A 22,873-nucleotide genomic window follows, 5' to 3' on the forward strand; every position below is an offset into this window, starting at 1 on the left:
TTATGTCCCCTTTTTCTGTAATTTATCTCTGAAAATAGTTGTCAACTGAGTTTCTATAAAGAAATTGATGGCACAATTTTTTAACTTAAGTTTCCCCATATCTATCTTTCTGGCTGAGGGCAATTAGACAAAGATATAAAACAGGCAATAAAATAGACTGTCCAAACAAGGCTGTGTGCAACATATGATTTTCTAAAAGAGTTTCCACACAGCCTTGTTTGCACAGTGATAAAGAAAACATGGAGGCTCTGTTACTTTATAGAAACTAAACCTTTACATTTATATTTTAAATATTTAAACATCTAATATAATTGTAGCAAATATATCTACAGTTTATTCTAAGGCTAATCTTTGCTTTGAATACATTATTATTCTATCAAGTACTTGCTGTTTAATATCCCTTTAAGCTTATTTTTTTTTTTAAAACGACTTTTGCTCTCTCTTCTTGTGGCAGTGTGTCCCATCAACCAACAGTGCTACAGGGTCAATAAATAATTGCTTTTTGAAGATCAGCTGTGCATAAACATTAATTTACTGTTAAATTCAATATGAATTTAAAAAGCTTTAAATAAATTTCTCCTCCACAAAATATGTTAATTTATTTAATGGCTGCTTTTTTATATGAATGGTGAATTGTTATAGGTAAGTTTCTTTTTTTTCTCTTTAATTAATGCTAGAGATACTTAAAATGCAGTTGCTGCCAAGTACCACTACATTACATTGATTTAGGCTTTTTCTTGGCACATCCACACAAGAAGGCTGTAGACCATACTGCAAGATTCTAGGTATTAAATGTGTAGACTTCACCTAATACCTACTTCAATGTGTAGTGAAGCCAATTTCATTAGATTCATCTTCTTATCTTCAGGGTAGGAATAAAACTAACTATAAAAAAACAATAAAATACGTAACTTTTCATGACATACACCTCTGTAATATAAGGAAAGAGGAGGGGTTACACTGTTCTAACTATATTAGTCTTTCATAAAAGAAGGCTGTAGACCATACTTTGAAGTTATTTATATAAAACAGAAGATAACAAAACCTGCCTAACCACATACCTGATACATTGGATGATTTATCTACATTCTTATCATTGTCCTATCTGACTACCTGTCCCCTTGATCCTATTCCTTCTCTACTTCTACCCTCCATTTCATAATGGTTTTACCAAAATATTTAGCCTTGCCCTTAAAACTGGTTAATTTCCCTCATCTTATACTTAAGAAACACTCTCTTGATCATGCCATAACCCCCATCTACTGTCTTTTCTCCTTTCCCTCAAAACTTTCGAAAGGTTGGTGTCAGCCGCTCTGGAATCAATCCGGGATGTAACCCAACTACTAGCGTGAATTGAAAGCACACGCTAGCACACTGAGAAATATCCAGGACGTGACCCACTCAGGAAGCAGATTAGAAGATAACAAAAATGAATATTGTTCCAGAATGCAGGAAAGCCACAAAGGATAAAACGTCCCTTTAAGTAGTACAAAGAACAAAAAGGAAATGCTCTTACTTGAAGCTTCTGAAAAAGGTCCTCTTTAGCAGGCTTGTAAAACAAAGGAAAAGTTCTCTTTTGCAGCTTGTAAAAGTAAAAGTTCCTTTTAAGCAGGTGTATAACAAACAGAAAGGTAAAGTTCTCTTTGGCAGCTTGTAAAAGTAAATGTCCCTTTTAAGCAGGTGTATAACAAACAGAAAGGCAAAGTTCTCTTTTGCAGCTTGTAAAAGTAAATGTCCCTTTTAAGCAGGTGTATAACAAACAGAAAGGCAAAGTTCTCTTTTGCAGCTTGTAAAAGTAAAATGTCCCTTTAAGCAGGTTTTGTTTATCAAAGAAAAGGTTTAAAGGTAAAGGCAAAAGCAAGGTCAGGCAGGCAGAAGTCGGCATCCAAATATCAGCAAAAGGTATAGGCAAAAGACAAGGTCAGGCAAGCAGAAGTCGGCATCCAAGTATCAGCAAAAGGGTAAAAGCTACAGGCAAGGTCAGGCAGGCAGAAGTCAATATCCAAATATCAGCAAGTAGGGATTAGGCAAGAGGCTTGGTCAGGCAGGCAGAAGTCGGTACACAAAAGAACAAAATTGATATGGTACTCACAATCCAGGGAAACAAACAAACGGGCCCAGATTCAGATCTCCCGCCGTGATTTAAAGGGCAGGAGCGTAACCGTCATCAGAGGGGTGTGAGAGAAAGCGTCATGTTGCTAAGCAACATGACGTCAGACACACAGAGAAGTTCCGGGAGCCGCGGCGACACGGCGATGAACGGAAGCAATCATGACAGCACCCCCTCCTCAAGGACCCCTCCGGGGGACAGGACCAGGTCTATCAGGATGAGTCTTGTGGAAGGTCTTGACCAAAATAGGAGCATTTACTTGATGAGCAGGTTCCCAAGAACGTTCCGTGACTGGATAACCCTTCCAATGAATGAGATAATACAATTTCTTGCCCCGCCACTTGGAATCTAGAATATGGCTGATCTCAAACTCATGATGTCCATGCACCAATAACGGTGGAGGTTTAGAAAAAGGCTTAGAATACCTGTTAATCATCACAGGTTTTAAAAGAGAAACATGGAATACCGGATGGACTTTGAGAGACTTGGGTAAAGCTACCCGATAAGCAGTGGAACATACCTGACCCAGTATTCGGAAAGGACCCACATATCGTGGTCCCAATTTGTTAGAAGGTTGTTTCAGGCGAAGAAATCGAGAGGAAATCCAAACTTTATCACCAGGGCGATATTTGGGAGCCTTCTTCCGTCGAAGATCCGAAAAGAACTTGTAACGTCTAGAAGTTACAGAAAGAATACGACGTATCTTCTGCCAATGTCGAGTTAATCTTCGGGCTGTAAGATCAGAAGCAGGATTCACTGTGGAGGAAGTATGCAAAGGGAATGTCCTAGGCTGATATCCGTAAGCTGCATGAAAAGGAGAAGTCTGAAGGGAGGAATTGTACCGGGCATTATGAGCCAATTCAGCCAAAGGAAGGTAAGAAGTCCAGTTAGAGTGATAATGATCCACATAATGTCTAAGATATGTTTCAAGACACTGGTTTACTCTTTCAGTCTGACCATTCGATTGTGGGTGGTGAGAAGTAGAGAGAGATATAGTAGTACCAAAATGTTTACAAAGTGACCTCCAAAATCGAGAAACGAATTGTACCCCTCTATCTGAAACAATATCTAGAGGAAATCCATGGATTCTTACAATATGTAGAATAAAAAGTTCAGAGAGTCTTTTGGCAGATGGTAATCCTGGCAAGGGTACAAAATGAGCCGTCTTAGTGAACCTGTCGACCACCACCCAGATAGTATTGTTCCCAGTGGACAAGGGAAGATCGGTAATAAAGTCCATGGATACATGAGTCCAAGGCTGGTGAGGTATAGGCAATGGTTGGAGTAATCCTGAAGGAAGTTGGCGTGGAGTTTTGTTCATGGCACATTGTGTGCATACTGAGACGTAATCCTTCACATCTTGAGAGAGTGTAGGCCACCAGACATGTTGTTTGAGGTTTCGAGTGGTAATACTGATGCCAGGATGTCCAGAAAGGGGACTATCATGAGCCCAAAATAAAATCTTGGAACGAAGGCGTTCAGGAACAAAGAGTAAACCATCGGGAGGTTTACAGGACAAAGGAAGATGCTCTTGAGCGGACTGTAATTCTTGTAACCAAGAAGTTGTTAACTGGGCAATGACTTCATGAGGTTGGAGAATGGTACCAGACTCAGGAACTGGGGTATCTTGAAATTGTCTGGAAAGTGCGTCTGCTTTAATATTTTTTGAACCAGGTATGTAAGACAAATTATAGTGAAACCGAGAGAAGAATAATGACCAGCGTGCTTGCCTGGAATTTAATCGTTTGGCTGTTTGAAGATACAGAAGGTTCTTATGATCAGTAAGTATAGTAAATGGCAAAGAAGTACCTTCCAGCCAATGTCTCCATTCATCCAATGCCATTTTGATGGCAAGCAACTCTTTATTCCCTACGTCATAGTTAAATTCGGAAGGAGTGAATTTTTTAGAGAAAAAAGCAACAGGATGAATCCTTCCAGTCTCTGGTATTCGTTGAGACAGAACAGCTCCAGCAGCAACAGAGGAAGCATCCACCTCCAGAATAAATTGAAACTCAGGATTTGGATGACGAAGGATAGGAGCTGAGGAAAAAGCTTCTTTGAGAGATTCAAAAGCTTCTATAGCCTCAGACGGCCATACCTTACAGTTTTGTCCTTTTCTTGTGAGAGAAGTAAGAGGAGAAGTAATAGTAGCAAAATTCTTGATGAACTTTCTGTAATAATTGGCGAAGCCTAGGAAACGTTGTAAAGCCTTCAAAGAATCAGGTCTAGGCCAATCCAAAATGGCAGAAAGTTTAGTAGGGTCCATTTCGAATCCAGATGCCGATATTACATAACCCAGAAAGGGTATGGATTTTTGATGGAAAGAACATTTCTCCAGTTTAGCAAACAGATGGAATTCTCTTAGACGTTGAAGTACTTTCTTGACGTGGTGCACATGATCTTGGTGGTTCTGAGAAAAAATTAAGATGTCGTCCAGGTATATGATAACAAAAATATTCAAAAAATCACGAAAGATCTCGTTTACAAAATGCTGGAAAACCGCCGGAGCATTGCATAGCCCGAAGGGCATGACCAAATATTCATAATGCCCAAATCGAGTGTTAAAGGCAGTCTTCCACTCATCTCCTTTGCGTATACGGATCAAGTTGTATGCACCACGTAGGTCGAGTTTGGTGAAAATGGTGGCTCCCTGAAGATAAGTAAAAAGTTCAGGAATAAGGGGCAGAGGATAACTGTTCTTGATGGTAATCTGATTCAATCCACGATAATCAATACAGGGTCTTAATCCGCCATCCTTTTTTCCCACAAAAAAGAAACCAGCCCCTACAGGGGAAGAGGAGGGTCGAATAAATCCTCTAGCCAGATTGTCTTTTATATATTCTTCCAGAGCCATGTTTTCTGGTTTAGAAAGTGGATATGTCTTGCCTCGAGGATAGACAGCCCCAGGAAGGAGATCAATGGGACAATCAAAAGGGCGATGAGGAGGAAGACGTTCAGCTTCTTTTTTGGAGAAGACATCCACAAAGTCATGGTAATGCATAGGTAAGGATTCCGGAGTTTCAACTGTGAGAGCAATAGTGAGTGGTAACTTAGTAATCTTTTGAAGACATTTAGTCTGGCATGTAGATCCCCAGGAAGTGAGTTCACCGAAAGTCCAAGAAAAAATGGGATTGTGAATCTGGAGCCAGGGTAATCCCAAGATAATGGGAAATTGCGGAGTGGGAATGACATCGAAACAAATTGTCTCAGAATGAAGTATTCCTACGGTGAGGAGTAAGGGTTGAGTAGAAAACTGAATGTATCCAGAACCCAAAGGATCTCCACTGACCGTAGAGACTGAAATGGAATACTCCTTCTTTAGTAAGGGTATAGAATGAGTAGAAACAAATGTAGAGTCAATGAACACACCTCCAGCACCAGAATCAATTAGAGCTTGGGTATAGATCTTCTTATGTCCAATTAGAAGAGTTACTGGAACAAAGAGTTTCTTGTATAGGGAATGACCACTATTTTGGCTTAACTCAGTTCCCTGGACTAGAGTTAAGCCCTGGCTTTTACTGGCCTAGTAGGACAATCCCTTAATAAATGCCCTTTAAGGCCACAGTACAGACATAAGCCAAGAGTCCGTCTTCTCAAGCGTTCAGTCTCAGTTAATTTTATACTTCCTACTCCCATGGGTTCAGCCTGATCAGTAGTAGGAGAGGCTGGAGTGACTGGATTAGAAAAACGAGGAGCCAAACGAAAAGGAGTTCGAGTTGAAGTCCTCTGTGTTCTATCCTTTTCTTGTTGGCGTTCACGAAACCTGGCGTCGAGACTGATACAGAGATTTATTAAGGCTTCTAAGGACTCTGGAAGTTCACGATACACCAATTCATCCTTGAGACGCTCAGAAAGTCCTTTACGGAAAGCGGCTCTGAGTGCTCCCTGATTCCAAGTGGTTTCAGAGGCAAGGGTGCGGAACTCAATTGCATATTGAGAGACTGGTTGATTTCCTTGACGTAAATCCAGGAGAGTAGCTTCAGCAGCGGATGACCTTCCAGGTTTATCGAATACGTTTGAGAATGTAGATAGAAATGTATCAACATCCAACAGTATAGGATCATTCTTTTCTAGCAAAGGTGACACCCAAGCCAAGGCTTTTCCTTTCATTAAGGAAATAAGAAACGTGATTCTAGAAGAGGCAGTAGCAAAGAGAGTAGGGCTATTTCGGAAATGAAGACGGCATTGATTCAGAAAGCCTCTACATTCTTCAGGATTCCCATCATATTTATCCGGAAGAGGTATCCTGGGACTTAGTTGTACCTGAGACTGATTGTTAGGAATCGGAGGAGGTAATGCCTCAATCGGATTTGGATTGGGATTAGGATTGGGAGGTGCGGTAGCAACCAAATTTTGTAATAGAGCAGTAATTTGATCAAGTTTAGTGTCCAGAGACTGCAAGTGAGTGGCATGAGAACCCAAGAGCTGTCCCTGGTGAGCCACGGCCATAGATAATTCAGTGGGGTCCATTTTTATGGCCCGTTTGTAATGTCAGCCGCTCTGGAATCAATCCGGGATGTAACCCAACTACTAGCGTGAATTGAAAGCACACGCTAGCACACTGAGAAATATCCAGGACGTGACCCACTCAGGAAGCAGATTAGAAGATAACAAAAATGAATATTGTTCCAGAATGCAGGAAAGCCACAAAGGATAAAACGTCCCTTTAAGTAGTACAAAGAACAAAAAGGAAATGCTCTTACTTGAAGCTTCTGAAAAAGGTCCTCTTTAGCAGGCTTGTAAAACAAAGGAAAAGTTCTCTTTTGCAGCTTGTAAAAGTAAAAGTTCCTTTTAAGCAGGTGTATAACAAACAGAAAGGTAAAGTTCTCTTTGGCAGCTTGTAAAAGTAAATGTCCCTTTTAAGCAGGTGTATAACAAACAGAAAGGCAAAGTTCTCTTTTGCAGCTTGTAAAAGTAAATGTCCCTTTTAAGCAGGTGTATAACAAACAGAAAGGTAAAGTTCTCTTTTGCAGCTTGTAAAAGTAAAATGTCCCTTTAAGCAGGTTTTGTTTATCAAAGAAAAGGTTTAAAGGTAAAGGCAAAAGCAAGGTCAGGCAGGCAGAAGTCGGCATCCAAATATCAGCAAAAGGTATAGGCAAAAGACAAGGTCAGGCAAGCAGAAGTCGGCATCCAAGTATCAGCAAAAGGGTAAAAGCTACAGGCAAGGTCAGGCAGGCAGAAGTCAATATCCAAATATCAGCAAGTAGGGATTAGGCAAGAGGCTTGGTCAGGCAGGCAGAAGTCGGTACACAAAAGAACAAAATTGATATGGTACTCACAATCCAGGGAAACAAACAAACGGGCCCAGATTCAGATCTCCCGCCGTGATTTAAAGGGCAGGAGCGTAACCGTCATCAGAGGGGTGTGAGAGAAAGCGTCATGTTGCTAAGCAACATGACGTCAGACACACAGAGAAGTTCCGGGAGCCGCGGCGACACGGCGATGAACGGAAGCAATCATGACAGTTGGTACATACACACTTCCTCACATCAAACTTGCTTCTTGACCTTCTGCAGACTGGAAATTGTCCATCACTCGGCAGAGGCTCTAGTAATTAAGGGAACAAATGTGCTGCTTACAGCCAAGTCTAAAGGACATTTATCTCTCTGTTAATCCTTCTTGAGCTATCTGCAGACTTTGATGCTTTTGAACATAGCTCAGTTGTCTCATTAGCTGTCTAGTATCTCATTCTAGTATCTCATTCTGGATATTGTGTCATTATCTAAACCTGAATCTTTTAAAATCTGAGCTCCACCCATCAAATTCAGTTATTCTTACAGTCCAAATCTGCAGAATTATTGTCAACACCTTTTTCACACCAAGCTTTAATACTCATTCACTTGGGGCCAGATGATCAAAATCTTGCCAGCCTAAAGAGAAATTAAGCAAAATCTTTAGGGGCTTTTTCTTTCATACCGGTGGTGATAGTCCACAATCCATTACTCTTGGGAATTACTCTTCTCTACCGCTAGGAGGCAAAGATTCCCGAACTCCAAATGCCCTATAAAACTTCACACATACCTCAGCCTTTACTTTTCCTCCACTGGAGGTGGTTGAAGAATGAAGATGTGCGAGAGGGTTTCTCAATCTTTATTAAGATCTCTGATGAATTGCATGCACGAAACGCATCAGATAAAGGGCTCACCTTGTTGTACATGAAGGCCTATATCCAATAAACCAATGGATATTCTCTGGGACTCAGCATTTTTCTTTTCACTCATTATGACAATCTTTATTAAGGCCCGGTTTCCTCTCAGAGTACAGTGCTTGCCAGAGGGATGTATGCGGGGTGTGGTTTGTGATTCTTTTTTTCGACTCATGATAAATTTTTAAGAAACTTTCCATAGTTGGTCGCAGGGACTTGTCTTTTACCTTCCTTTATGGGTCTACAATATTCTCCTATTCCACAACCTCTGCTGATATGTTTCAGTAATGGTTTGGCTGCCTACTGCTTGTTTGCTAGTGGACGAGTGTTTGTTAGTTAGTATTCTTTATTAACTTTTAGACACTCTATTGCTATGTGATGGACACTTTTTAAGTATATATATATATATATATATAGTGTATATATATATACTGTATATATACAGTATATATACAGTATATATATATATAGTATATATATATATATATATATATATATATATGGCCCTAGGACAGAATGCTTTACATTACTCTCCTTGCTTTTTTGCACGTATCGGCCTTTGGGTTTACATGCGCCTGGGGTTGCGCATGTCGGCTTAAAGCTTGCCAGATTAGTGCACGTTCTTTTCATTTTATTATAGTTACTTTTGCGCTTTGGCTGGTTTACGCATGTTCGGCTATGCGCATGTCAGGTTTTGGCATGCTTAATCTTAATTAAGCATGCCATCTTAATTTGTGCACGTTTTTCATTTTCTGATGAGCGTTACTTTCCCTTCTGATGCAATGTTAATATCTCCTGTTTTGTTTTGTAGTGCAGCTTAGCACGCATTGTACCTTTGAGTTTATTCAAAAGCTGGAGGGGGTAAGCGATTTCCATTTCTCAAGAGCTTTTTAAGGGGGTTATAGTGTTTATTGCATTGATTTGTCATATGCTATAATGGAGCAGTCTGATTCTGTCCCTAATTCTACCAGAGAAACAGAGTCTCCTGATATCCTTTATATCATTATTAGGGGTGCTTATTATAAAAAAGCTAAAGTGCCTTCTCTAGCTTATTTTTGTGACAAAAGTTTACAATTATTAAAGCAATCAGACAAACTTAATGCTGTTTCTTTGGGTATTAATGCACCTTCTGTTTGTTCATTACAGGAGAAAGTTGATGTTGTTTCACCTACTGTAAAAAAATATTATTTAGGCTGCCGTATCTGTGGCACTGGCTGCTCTCTTGTCTTCAAACAAGCGTAAAAGGTCAGTTCAGATTTTACCTTCTACAAGTTCTATGTGTCCTGAAACCAGTGATACTGTTATTTCTTCAAATGGTGAAGTTCCTTTTGGTGAGGAGGATCTTCAACTGATGTTGAACCTGATATTTCCTCTTTTCTTTTTAAAGTTGAGCATATTTGTTCTCTTTTAAAAGAGGTTTTAATTATTTTAGGGGTTAAAATTTCTAAAGTTTCTGATGATAAGCCTTGCAACTGTTTAAATTTGTTTTTGTAAAATCATTGTTAATCTCCCTGAAGTTTTCTCTATTTCTGATGCTGTCTCTGACATGATTTCTAGGGAATGGTCTAAGCTAGGTAATTAATTTACTCCTTCTGCAAGGTTTAAAAAGGTATATCCTTTACCTGCTGCTATTGTTAATTTATGGGAAACTGTTCCAAAGGGACCAGTTCCACTCTGGCTAAATCATATTACTATTCCTTTGGAGGACAGTACTTCTTTTAAAGACCATTTAGAGAGAACATTCAAGGCTTTTCATAGACGGGCCTTTTTACAGGCAGGGTATTTGATAAGGCCAGGTATTTCTATTGCTTATGTGGCTGCTGCTTCAACTTACTGGTTGTCTAGTCTTTCAGATCAGTGTTTTGATGAGTCTGCTAGTGCTAATCTTTTGGGTTTAATTAAAAGTGCCAATTCTTTTATTTGTGATGCTGTATTTAATATGATAAAAGTTAATGTCAAAAGCATGTCTTTGGCAGTCCTTGCCAGGAGGGCCTTATGGCTTAAATCCTGGTCTGTTGATATTGTGTCAAAATCCAAATTATTATATCTTGTTTGGTTTTGATTTAGATTCCATAAGATATCTGGAGGTAAAGGGGCTTTTCTTCCTCAGGACAGAAAGTCCAGAGGGAAATCTAAAGCTTCTAATCATTTGTGTTCCTTTCATCAAAATAAGGAACAAAAGGTTTACTCATCTGCTCAGAAGCAAGGCACCTTTTGCTCAGTCTGGAGACGTAGTGCTAACTGGAAAAAGTCAAAGCAGGGTAATAAATCTATCCCTACTATCAAATATGCATGAAGGTGTGGCCTCTAATCCAGAAGTTCTGGCAGGGGGCAGATTAAGCCTCTTTCAGGAGTTTTGGTTTCATTCTGTTCCAGATCAATTGGTTCTGAATGTAGTTTCTCAGGGATATTAAAAAGGATTCCTAAAAAAAAGGAGGATTCCTAAAAAAAAGCCCCCCCCCCCCCCCAGAGGAAGTATTTTTTCTGAATTTTTATTCCAGTCTGTCTCAGATCTAGACGCTATGGGAGTGATTGTTCCAGTCCCTTTGCAGGAACAGGGGATGGGATTTTATTCAAATCTCTCATTATTCCAAAGAAGGAAGGCACTTTCAGACCAGTTTTGGGTTTGAAAGCTCTGAACAAGTTTGTAAAGATTCCATCTTTCAAAATGGAAACTATTCAGACTATTCAGACTATTCTGCCATTTACATCTATGTCTAATAGAGTGACATAGATGTAAATTAATTTGTTTAGTATTTTTGTATTGAAAAGGGCATTAAAGGGACACTGAACCCAAATGTTTTCTTTCATGATTCAGATAGAGCATGAAATTTTAAGCAACTTTCTAATTTACTCCTATTATCAATTTTTCTTCGTTCTCTTGCTATCTTTATTTTAAAAGCAGGAATGTAAATCTTAGCAGCCAGCCCATTTTAGGTTCAGCACCATGGATAGCGCTTTCTTATTGGTGGCTGACATTTAGCCACCAATAAGCAAGCATAACCCAGGTTCTCAACCAAAAAATGGGCCGGCTCCTATGCATCACATTCCTGCTTTTTAAATAAAGATAGCAAGAGAACAAAGAAAATTTGATAATAGGAGTAAATTAGAAAGTTGCTTAAAATTGCATGCTCTAGCTGAATCATGAAAGAAAACATTTGGGTTTAGTGTCCCTTTAAGTGCATAAAAAAAGAACATATTTATTGGGGTTGTGGATTTAATTTCACAGTGAAAGAAAAATGTTCTTTTATGTTATTACTCATGGACAGCACTGGGTATTAGTTCCCAGTATTAATAGATTGTGGACTCTCACAATCTGTATGAAATAAAACAAAATTTATGCTTACCTGTTAAACTCGTTTCTTTTATGGTAGTAAGCGTCCTTGAGACCCCACCTTTATGTTTTTTAGGGTTCATTTCTTTGTGTTAGACTAAGGTATGAGTTATGTTAGATTGAGGTATGAGTGAGGTGAGAGTGGTTTTATAGGGCTCTTGTGCTTTGGGAATCTTCACCTCCTCCTAGTGGTGGAGAAGAGTAATTCCCAGGAGTAATAGATCATGGACTCTCACTACTATGAAATTAATTCATTTATCAGGTAAGTATAAATTATGTTTTAATGAGCAAGCTAAAATTTCCCTTTCTAGAAGTCTTTGAGGGACTTTTTGATGAGCCTTCTTAGATCATCTTACCAGAGCGGAAAGCTTTAGATCCTGTAGCCTGTGTACCGTTTGTTCCACATCCAGTCCTTTCCAGTTCCTATCTTATGAAATCACTGAAATTCTTCACTTCCTTACACAAGACACAATCAAGGTTCTAGTACGCTCTATCATCATATTCTACCTTGGCTGCTGCTTCTCTCCTAAACTACATTCTGTCCCCTCTGCATTGTCACACCTTACTTCTCATCTCTGCAATTCTTTCCACTGCCTTATCACCTGCTTTAATCTATCTCCCACCTTTTCTAATCCCATCTTCAGACTTCAGATTTGACATTACTTGCACTTTTGATTATAAAGTTACTTCAATTTTGTAATGGAAAGACTTGTTATATCAAAACTTAATTTGCTTCTGGAATTAAAAAAGGCTGCTGTTCATGCTTGCCAAATTCAATTTGATAGATTTTTTTATACAATGCATCTGCAAGTAACCTAACATTTTGGACCTACTTCCTTCTTTTATGAAAATTGGGACAGGGATTTTAATATGTAATAATATCTAATGTTAAACGAAACTTAATAACTGAATGAATATTGAACCAATTTAATTTAAACTTTCATGGTATGTAGTGACCCAAAATACAGTCACATATATCAATGTGTACATGTGTATTTATATGTGTATTTATGTATTTACAGACATATACACATATAAACATATAAATACATATGTACACAAATATATATTGTGCATTGGAGCCCTTTGCAGTTAATTAGATGAAAACATGTAAAAGCATATTTATGCGATATTCATATTTAATAAAGTGCTATACTGTGTGTGTGTGTGTGTGTGTATATATATATATATATATATATATATATATATATATATACCCCCCCCATACCTGTCCTCACTCATCAACAAATATACTCCAGCCCGTCCCCTAAGATCCAACAACGATCTACTCCTTGCCTCTTCTACCATCACCTCCTCTCATGCTAGACTACAGGATTTCTCTTGTGTGGCACCAACCCTCTGGAACGCACTTCCTTGAGCTGTCAGACTTTCCCCCAACCTCTCCTCCTTTAAACGCTCCCTAAAGACCTTTTTGTTCAGGGAAGCCTATCACCAAATCAGTAACAAATGAATTCCACTTGCCTAATAGTTTCCCTCATCTAACTTCACACTAACATCATTTCCACCTTTGCAGTCCCCACCTCCTGTTTCTCACCCTCCTACCCATTCCCACGGGAACAGGGCTCCCTATTCCCCCTGTATTTGTTTGTTAAATTTTGTCTGGTGGCTCATATTGTACTGTCCTTTTATCTTTGTTACCTATGAACAGCGCTGCGGAATCTGTTGGCGCTTTATAAATAAAGAATAATAATAATGTATATATGGCATTCCAATGTTCTAAACATGGCAGACTATGTTCTATGTATTTCTAAATAGATATTGCTATATACATCTGTATATATCTATACCTATATATAATTATCTATCTATATATATATATATATATATACAGTATATAGGTATAAATATATATATATATATATATATATATATATGCAAAAAAAGCATTAGCTATATGTATAAATGTCTTTTTATAAATAAATAGAGCATATCCTGTTATGTGCAGAACATTGGAATGCAAAATAAGCTTGTGGGTTAGCGCACTTGAGAATATGTGATCGTGTTTGCACGTGACTAGGGTATTAGGTTTTGTTTCCACTTTTTTTTGTTCCATTGAGTTCTATGCGGGAAATACATTATTACAAGTGCACACAATATCCGATATTCGGCTTTTTATGCGCAGGTTAACGCGCAAGCAAAAACTGTTTACCTTCAACTCATAATATGCAACCTGAAGCAAGCAAAAATCTGGCCCTACGTAGGGTATTTAAACACTCCTGCTCCTGTTAGAATCACACCTGATTAATGGAAGTGTCCTCAAAACGCGTTGTGGTTTGTTAAGCTAGACAGAGTATTTTGGGTACAGTATTAGTGCTTCCTTTATTCAGCTTTTTTAGTGCAAATATTTTCTTTTAACTGTTTATCTTATTTATATCTGTTTATACAGACTGAGTTGATTTTATATTTTGAATACAATAACTAAAAAGCTGTTTTCTTAATATCTGTAACTATTAAAATAAGACACTGCTGATAATGAAGCATTGTTTATTGTAAAACTTCAAGTGACTTTATAGTGAAGTTGTATTATATTAAACATATTTTAATAAAAAAAGGAGTAATTGATTCTATTTTAAAATCTGTTTGTTTTTATAAAGAATATTTTGTGGTAATTAGTTTGACTGTAGGTGTAGCCGCTTTCCAGTGAGTTTCTTTGGAATGTATTAGGCTCCCCCCACCTGTTTTATTCAGCTTGTGATTGGCAGTGCATTGTTGTTTAAGAGCTGACCTTACTCCTTATATAAGTAGCTGAGGAATTGTGAAATGTTATTAAAGACAATATAAACATATTTTCAAATAAAAAAAAACATTTTTTTCAGAAGAATGTGAGCAAACAGTAGTAAGAAACAGAGACCGAATAAGATAAGTTAAGAATAAAATGCTTTGGCCCTAAATATTTTTTTCTATTATTTTAAGATGTAGCCAAGAGGTAAAAAAAAAGAATAATGTGAATGGGAATTGGTTTGAACATCATATTGGAGCATGGAACTACCACAATAATTAATCATGTGCAGTGTTTGTTGGAGATAAAGAATAAATCAAAGTGCCTATTATTCCTCTGTGAACCTGAATAAACAAATTTAAAAATAAAGTATGAAAATATTAAAGCTACATCAAATTACTATATAGTCTACTTAATTGGAAGAAAATTGTATCTATCGTATGCAGCATTAAAATCAGAATATACAATATGCAATCAAAAATAGTTACTACATGGAAAATAGCTAATTTATTAAGTGTGTGTATATCTATATATATATATATATATATATATATATATGTTTGTATAGGTGTATATGTATGTGTATGTATATATATATATATATATATATATATATATACACACAAACAAACAGAGAGAAGCGCACTCACAGGAATGAAAACTAGCTCAATACCTGTTCTATGGTGATTTACCACCTGGGTGCAGCTTCTTTTAGCCCAGTAATGCTTTTCACAGAGTAGAACTAATCTGTAGTATATCAGTCTGATCCCACCTATTACAGTCAGTCCAGCACCAAAATACCAGGCAATTCTTCTCTGAACAAGGAACACAGCAACCCCAGGTGATCGTTTTGGCCTTCATTGGGTCTCATCAGTGAGGTGTAGCCATATTCCTCTAAGCACACTGAGCAAGGAGTCCACGTCCGGTTTCCCCTTTTTCCCTTAGGGAGACTAAATACATACAGAGAGACATTTGTTTGTTCCTGTGAGTGCACTTCTCTCTCTATGCATATATATATATATATATATATATATATATATATATATATAGGGACAAAGGTTTTTACAGCGCCTAGGGATTTTTATTATACTACTTATACCATTTTACTCGATTTTAAATTATTGTTGTGACAATTTTTAGCTAGTTATCTAGCGCTATTTTATTGTACTTGATTCTCTTATTGCCAATAACTGTCAGCCGTGGGGGGCTACTCCACAGACATTACTCAATCTATTTATTATATGGAATCCTGGAACTCTATCTAACACTCACACGCTGAGAGACCGACTAAGGTCTTATATGCTGTTTACATACCTCATTTTGTTTGAGGATGATAAATGTGAGTGCTATGTGTGTTGCATTTTAACTGCCTTACTGTAATAAAGCTGTATTACACTATATACTCTCTCTTGTCTCCCTGGGTACCCCTACGTTGGAGAAAGTTTATACCGGGACAGAGAAGTAGTCCAAGAACTACACACCTGCGCAGAAAGCTTGTGGGATAACTTCATTACAAGAAGTACATCCGCACATACTCCAGGAGGCTGACGAAATTGGAATAGTCATCTGATTCGGATGTTAGGAAGAGATTTGACTATCTACACATACCCCCAGTGTGGCATACTTACCTCATTAGATTGGGGTAATATCTGGTAAGGGTATTGTATACCACCTTTTATCTTGTATCAGCTGATATATGGTGATTCACCATTGATTGACTATATTCTAAGGACTTACATGAACTGTTCATTTTATCTATATTTTCTGCTATAGTGGATATACAGGCGCTGTAAAAACCTTTGTCCCTATATTTACTTTTACGGATTGGGGTTACATATCTCATACAGTATCTGTCTTGTATAGCTGCCTCTAATATCCTACTCTCCTCAGACAAGCGCTACCCGCAGAGTATCGCTTGGGTCTACTCAGTGTACTGAGTGGCCTCATTCTACTTGTTTTTATATATATATATATATATATATATATATATATATATATATATACTGTGTGTGTATATATATATATATATATATATATATACTGTGTATATATATATATACTGTATATATATATATATATATATATATATATATATATATATATATATATATATACTGTTTATATGTACACAAAAGCAAGAAAGCTTCACACTTGAAAACAGGCTCCGGAACACAAACAGTCTGTCAATGCAATGCTTATCATTCAGTGTCGTGGGCTATTTGGGAGCAGCTAAGCAAAGCGTTGGTCTGTTAGTATGCGGTTATTCTGGCAGCGATAAGAAAAGAAGCACAGTCTTTGCAGCAAATAGGTGAATTTTCACAAATCCTACCAGATGGCAAACGGTTCTGGTCCGATCAGGAAAAGCTCACATCCTCCGTGTCTAATAACAGCCAGTCACTAAGGGATAGCACAAATTTCCTCTGGATCCTGACCCCATAGTCTCAGCTTTGTAGGCGTTTCCACTGCTTGTTTGACACTATTCCTTGTCAACGATCTCCTCCCCTGGCATACTTGGCTGCTCTCCCATTACGCCACACAAACACCCTCATGCCTTCCTTTACGCCAATCCGGTCCAAGTGTTGTGATATTCAAAAGGAGGTGCCCGTAAAAGAGGATACCAAAAGTGAAAGCAACAAAGGTACCGGCACACTCTCAATGTAGCTTAAAACAAAAAACTTTTATTCCAAAAAGATTTAAAACAGCAGGTAAGCGTCTAACATGTTTCAGCGTCTAGCCTTACTCATAGACTTAACCCCAATTATGAACAGGTTGCTTATTTAAATGAAATGCCGTAATCTTATTGGGTAATACTTAGTCATCTGACTTTGCATACACATATTCTTAAAGCTACAAACACAGATACGAGCGCATTGATGCATAAATAACTGACAATTCTATTAACGCAATCAATTAAGATAAAGTTACATAGTTGCTTATTTGTAACATAATTCTTGCATATTGTGATATAATATAAAGTATAACGTTTATTACATATAGTTAAAGCAGCCAATCCTGAGCTATTCTTAGTAGTCATAGCAATATGAACAAATTAGACTTTGAAATAATATGGCGTCTATAAAAACCTTGTAGTATATGCAACTTATATGTGTTTAACAAATTAAATTAAACTTTCACCAGCTGCAATGTAACTAACCTATAATTGCAATTGTTGATATAATATCATAAAGATAACTCTTAAGAGGAAAAAGCATAATAATACCTTTTAAAGAGAAATGTTAGATTTTGCTTGTGTGGTAATTTACCCAAGATTTAGTTGTGGTTCACCATTGCACTATCCTCTTTTGTACAATCTTTTTCTGCTGGAAGCTGGGGACTACCTGTTGGGGATTGTCTACTGGGCAACTTTGTGGTTCCGCTTTGCTGGTATTGCACTTGGAGGTGCTTTGGATCCATACTCATTTGGTCACATCCTCCCTTTGCTCAAATGTTGCTGGGCCATGTTGGTTTGCCTTTTCTTCGTTTCGGCATCTCACCTCAGGCCTCCCAAGTAATCTCTACTGGATCTTTGCTAAGGATCAACAGTGAGCTGGACTACTGTGAAGCTCCAGCCCGCCTCAATAGCACCATTTGGGTGCTGTATGTTTGTGAGTATATCTATTGCTATTTGTTTTCACATCTATTTGTTTTGGTGGTACTGGGCTATGGTGGCGCCTCTGTTTTCTCAGATTCTGACCATCAGGACGACCATCCTTTGACAGAGTGCTGCCGCTTTTTGTTTGGGACTTTTTATCTGATGGACATTCACATATTATTATAGACTGTAAAGTATATTGTGATTGTTGTTTTACAATATGTCACTGTTGGATTATACTGCCATCATATAGTTGTATTATAGCTCAATTTATATTATCTATACCAGTGTTTTTCAACTATGAGAGATCCTCAGGTGTGCCACGGCAGACTGACAACAGTGTGACATATTTTTTAAACGTTGCTTGTTTTTTACTCCCAGTGCAGGGGTAGTTTGTAGGAGGCATGGCATAACAGCACAATACGTACAGTATGTGTGTGTTTGTGTGTATGTGTATATATATATGCTGTATTAGGTTACAATGCGTGATTTTTTTTTAAATTTTGGGATGGTGGTGTGCCACAGGATTTTTTAATGTAAAAAAGTGTGCCACTGCAAAAAAAAGGTTAAAAATCACTGATCTATACTATATTGTTAATTGGGAGGCGCACCCTAAAGGGTGTGGTGTGCTTTTGTGCACACCATTCTCTATATTGTATTTTGAAAGACCTACAGTTTAGCCATTCAGTGCCCTCTCTCAAGTAACTCCACATGCGTGAGCACAATGTTATCAATATGGCACACATGAACTAACACCCTCTAGCTGTGAAAAATGGTCTAATGCATTCAGATAAGAGGTGGCCTTCAAGGGCTTTGAAATTATCATATGAGCCTACCTAGGTTTAGCTTTCAACTAAGAATACTGAGAGAACAAAGTAAATTTGATGATAAAAGTAAAGTGGAAAGTTGTTCAAAATTACATGCTATCTGAATCATGAAAGTTTAATTTTGACTTGACTGTCCCTTTAAGAATTTGCAGTCATTCCATGTAGTGTGTGTGTGTGTGGGTTATATATATAAATATGTGTGGAGGGGTTATATATATAAATATGTGTGGAGGGGTTATATATATAAATATGTGTGGAGGGGTTATATATATAAATATGTGTGGAGGGGTTATATATATAAATATGTGTGTGTTTGTGGGTTAAACACCTAGTAATGCAGGGTTGATAATTTAACGAATTAGAGCATGTAAATTTTTTATTATTAAGACCCTTTACCTAAGAATTTTATGTTTAGATATTATTAATTCAGTTTAGATCCATAACATAGTTGAATGATTCTAACAATTACTTTATTGCTATACTTATCCAAAATTTTATTTGCAAATTGCCCCAGTGAGTCTCTAATGTAAACATTAGCATGTTTCAATCGTGCTTAATGGGCAAATCAGGTAAAACTCATTCTTGATAGAGGGCATTATACATGGTAGCAATGGCTTAAGAAAGCAATTGTATAGTTTAAAATTATTTATGAATCTTCTATGTTATGATCAATGGGTATATGATATTGATTGTGACTGCGCTGATTTATTTGGTTAGCCAGGCGCTTGTTTTCTTTTTCTCTTGCAAACAGAACTAGCAGACATTGGTTTTTCATTGTAAATAAGACAGAATATAGAATGTATTGTGAAAATAACTTATTAATTTGTTTTGATACCCAAATTGATATTTTCAAGCATTCTTTCTGATCAATATTAAAAGTAATCCGTCTGATCTTATGGATGAAGTCTGCCCAACAACTACCCTATGTAGTTGTTCTACAGGTTTAAAGTGAATGTCAATTTAGATGAATAGGTGCCCAGTTTTTAATAATCCTATTAAAAACAAGGGCACTTTAATTTATCAAAATTTACATTTCACTCGTTTTCTTCAAATACCTTTTAATCCTGACAAACGCTGCAGCGCTTCCTCTGCCCGTGGCAAGCCCTCTTCACAGGTCCAAAATGACGAATCCGCCTTCATCCAATCACGACGTTGCCTCAGGGGGGAAGCCGTGTTTGGAGAAAGCCGGAATCATCATTTCTGACGAGGCTTCCGACGGCCGGGGGAATCGCTGAAGCGGCTGTAAAGATTAAAAGGTAAGTATTTGAAGAAAATGAGTGAAATGTAAATTTTGATGAATTAAAATGCCCTTGTTTTTATTTGGATTATTAAAAACCGGGCACCGATTAATCTAAATTGACATTCACTTTAAGAAAATGCATCTGTAGGAGGTTGTGGAAGGCAATTTCCTCTTTGACTGGAAATGAAAGGAGAGCAGGGAGTTATTAACTTAGATGCTAATACATATAAATATATTATATAATTCAGCAATTAGTCCTGACACATATGCCAGTATTAATATTCAAGTGCCAATTACCATTTTGATACATCATTGTGGCCCGGATTACAAGTTCTGCGGTATGGCTTTTCCACTTGAAAAATGACATTTGTGTGCGGAATGGTCAGCTACTTGATATTACAAGTTATGCGTTATGGCTTTACCGCGATCGTTATTACCTTAACCTCAACGATCCATTCCGCATTCAAAGACCTGTAGTTCTGTGTTTTGCGAAACAAAAAAGTTTCACAAAACACATCAAAAATATGTTACATAGCCAACCGCCCGCATCGCAACTAATAAATAGAGCTAATAACCTCTAAACCGCGATCTCCCTACATCGCCAATACTAAATAAAGCTATTAGCCCCTAAACCGCCCCACCACATCACCAACACTAAATAAACCTATTAACTCCTTAACTGCCTTCCCCCACATCCCCAACACTAAATAAACCTATTAACCTCTAAACCGCCATTCCTCCCACATCGCAATAACCTAAATTAAACTATTAAACCCTAACCCTAACACCCTCTAACTTTAAATTAAAGTTACAATATACTAACTACCTTAAAATAAATAAAAACTTACCTGTGAAAAATAAAATAAAACCTATGTTTAGACTAAAAGTAAAACTAACATTATTTGTTTAAAAAAAAAAAAAAACCCAAAAATAAAAAACCTAACATTACAAAAAATAATAAAACCTAACATTACAGAAAATAACAAAATAAATTATCCAAAATAAAAAAATAATCCCATTGATAAAAACACTATTCTTAAAATAAACTACCAATAGCCCTTAATTAATAGCTCATTTGCAAATAAAATAAACCAATTACCCCCTAACATTGCAAACCCCCACCCCCCCAAACCCTCAAAATAATAAAAACCCAACTAAAAAAAAGCCAAATCTACCCATTGCCCAGAAAAGGGCATTTGTATGGGCATTGCCGTTAAAAGGACAATCAGCTCTTTTTAAGCCCATAAAAATAAAAAAGCCCTAATCTTAAAAAAAAAAAAAAAAAATTAAAAAAAAACTAACACTAACCCCAAAATCGGTACTCACTATTGCGGAAGTCTGGCGATCCATCTTCTTTCCAGTAGCGAAAGGTCTTCATCCAGACGGCTTCATCCATCGTGGGTCCATCTTCTATCTTCGATAGATAGATTAGATAGATTAGCCAATAGGATGTAAGCAGCTATCATCCTATTGGCTGATTTTAGTTCTTCAGCCAATAGGAATGCAAGGGTACCCCATATAAAAGGGGTAACTTGCATTCAATCTTCAGTTTGTGTGCGACAGACGATCGCATGAAGAGGACCTCCATGTTGCCGATTACTCCGCCTCCGTTGACGGCTCCATGCACCGCCAAGAAGATAGAAGATGGACCCGTGATGGATGAAGATGGAGCCGCCTGGATCAACTTATTTTGCTGCTTGGATAAAGATGTTTCGCCAGACTTTGTCAATGGTGTGTACCGATTTTGTGGATTAGTGTTTTTTTTTGAGGGGGTGTTTTTTTTAAGATTAGGGGGATGATTTATCATTGTGCGGGTGGACATGTCTGCCGCACACCGATAAATGCCGACAGCCTATGCTGTTGGCATTTATCATTGCACAAGCATTTCTCATAAAATGCTTGTGCAATGCCGCCCCCTGCACATTCATGGCCAATGATTGGCCGCTAGCAGGGGGTGTGAATCATCCCGATTGTATCTGATCGGGATGATTGCTGTCCGCCACCTCTACAGAATCTCTCCTTTGCAAATATTGGCTCAGACTGCTGCCGCATCTGTGACATCACCCGACATCAGCTGTTACTTACAGACGCCGGAACAACTGATCCTGTCTCATACAGCTTGTAACAAACACTGAACAACTTGTCTGGGAAGTGTCGTGAGTACTAAGTTCACAAGAATTATTCTGACTACGTGTCAGATATTATTTTCTATCTGTTTACTACAGCTGCTTATTACAAATTTATTAAGTTATTCAGTGATTTAATCTCAAAACATTGTTGCTGTATGTCATATGTAAAAATCCTGATACTGAGACTTTGGGCTCTATTTAACAAGCTCTGTATGGAGCTTGATGGCCCCTGTTTCTGGCGAGTCTTCAGACTCGGCAGAAACAGCAGTTATGAAGCAACGGTCACAAAGACCGCTGCTCCATTACCTGTCCGCCTGCTCTGAGGAGGCGGACAGACATCGCCACAATACAACCCGATCGAGTACGATCGGGTTGATTGACACCCCCCCTGCTGGCGGCCCATTGGCCGCGAGTCTGCAGGGGGCGGCGTTGCACCAGCAGCTCTTGTGAGCTGCTGGTGCCATGCTGAATACGGTGAGCGTATTGCTCGCCGTATTCAGCGAGGTCTGGCGGACCTGATCCGCAGTGTCGGATCAGGTCCGCCAGACCTTGATAAATATGCCCCTTTAACTATAATCACTAAGCTTGAAACAAAGTCTGATAATACAGCCTTATATTTACACTGGCTTAATAACACATTTGCCAATTTTACTAAAGGTTGATATATATCTTTGTATTAACACTTTAGTTCTTGTGGCCATAGTACGTTACTTATATTCTACTGGTTTGTTGAAGAACATAATTTATGTAAGAACT

Source organism: Bombina bombina, chromosome 1, assembly GCF_027579735.1.
Source record: "Bombina bombina isolate aBomBom1 chromosome 1, aBomBom1.pri, whole genome shotgun sequence".
Classification (NCBI taxonomy): domain Eukaryota; kingdom Metazoa; phylum Chordata; class Amphibia; order Anura; family Bombinatoridae; genus Bombina; species Bombina bombina.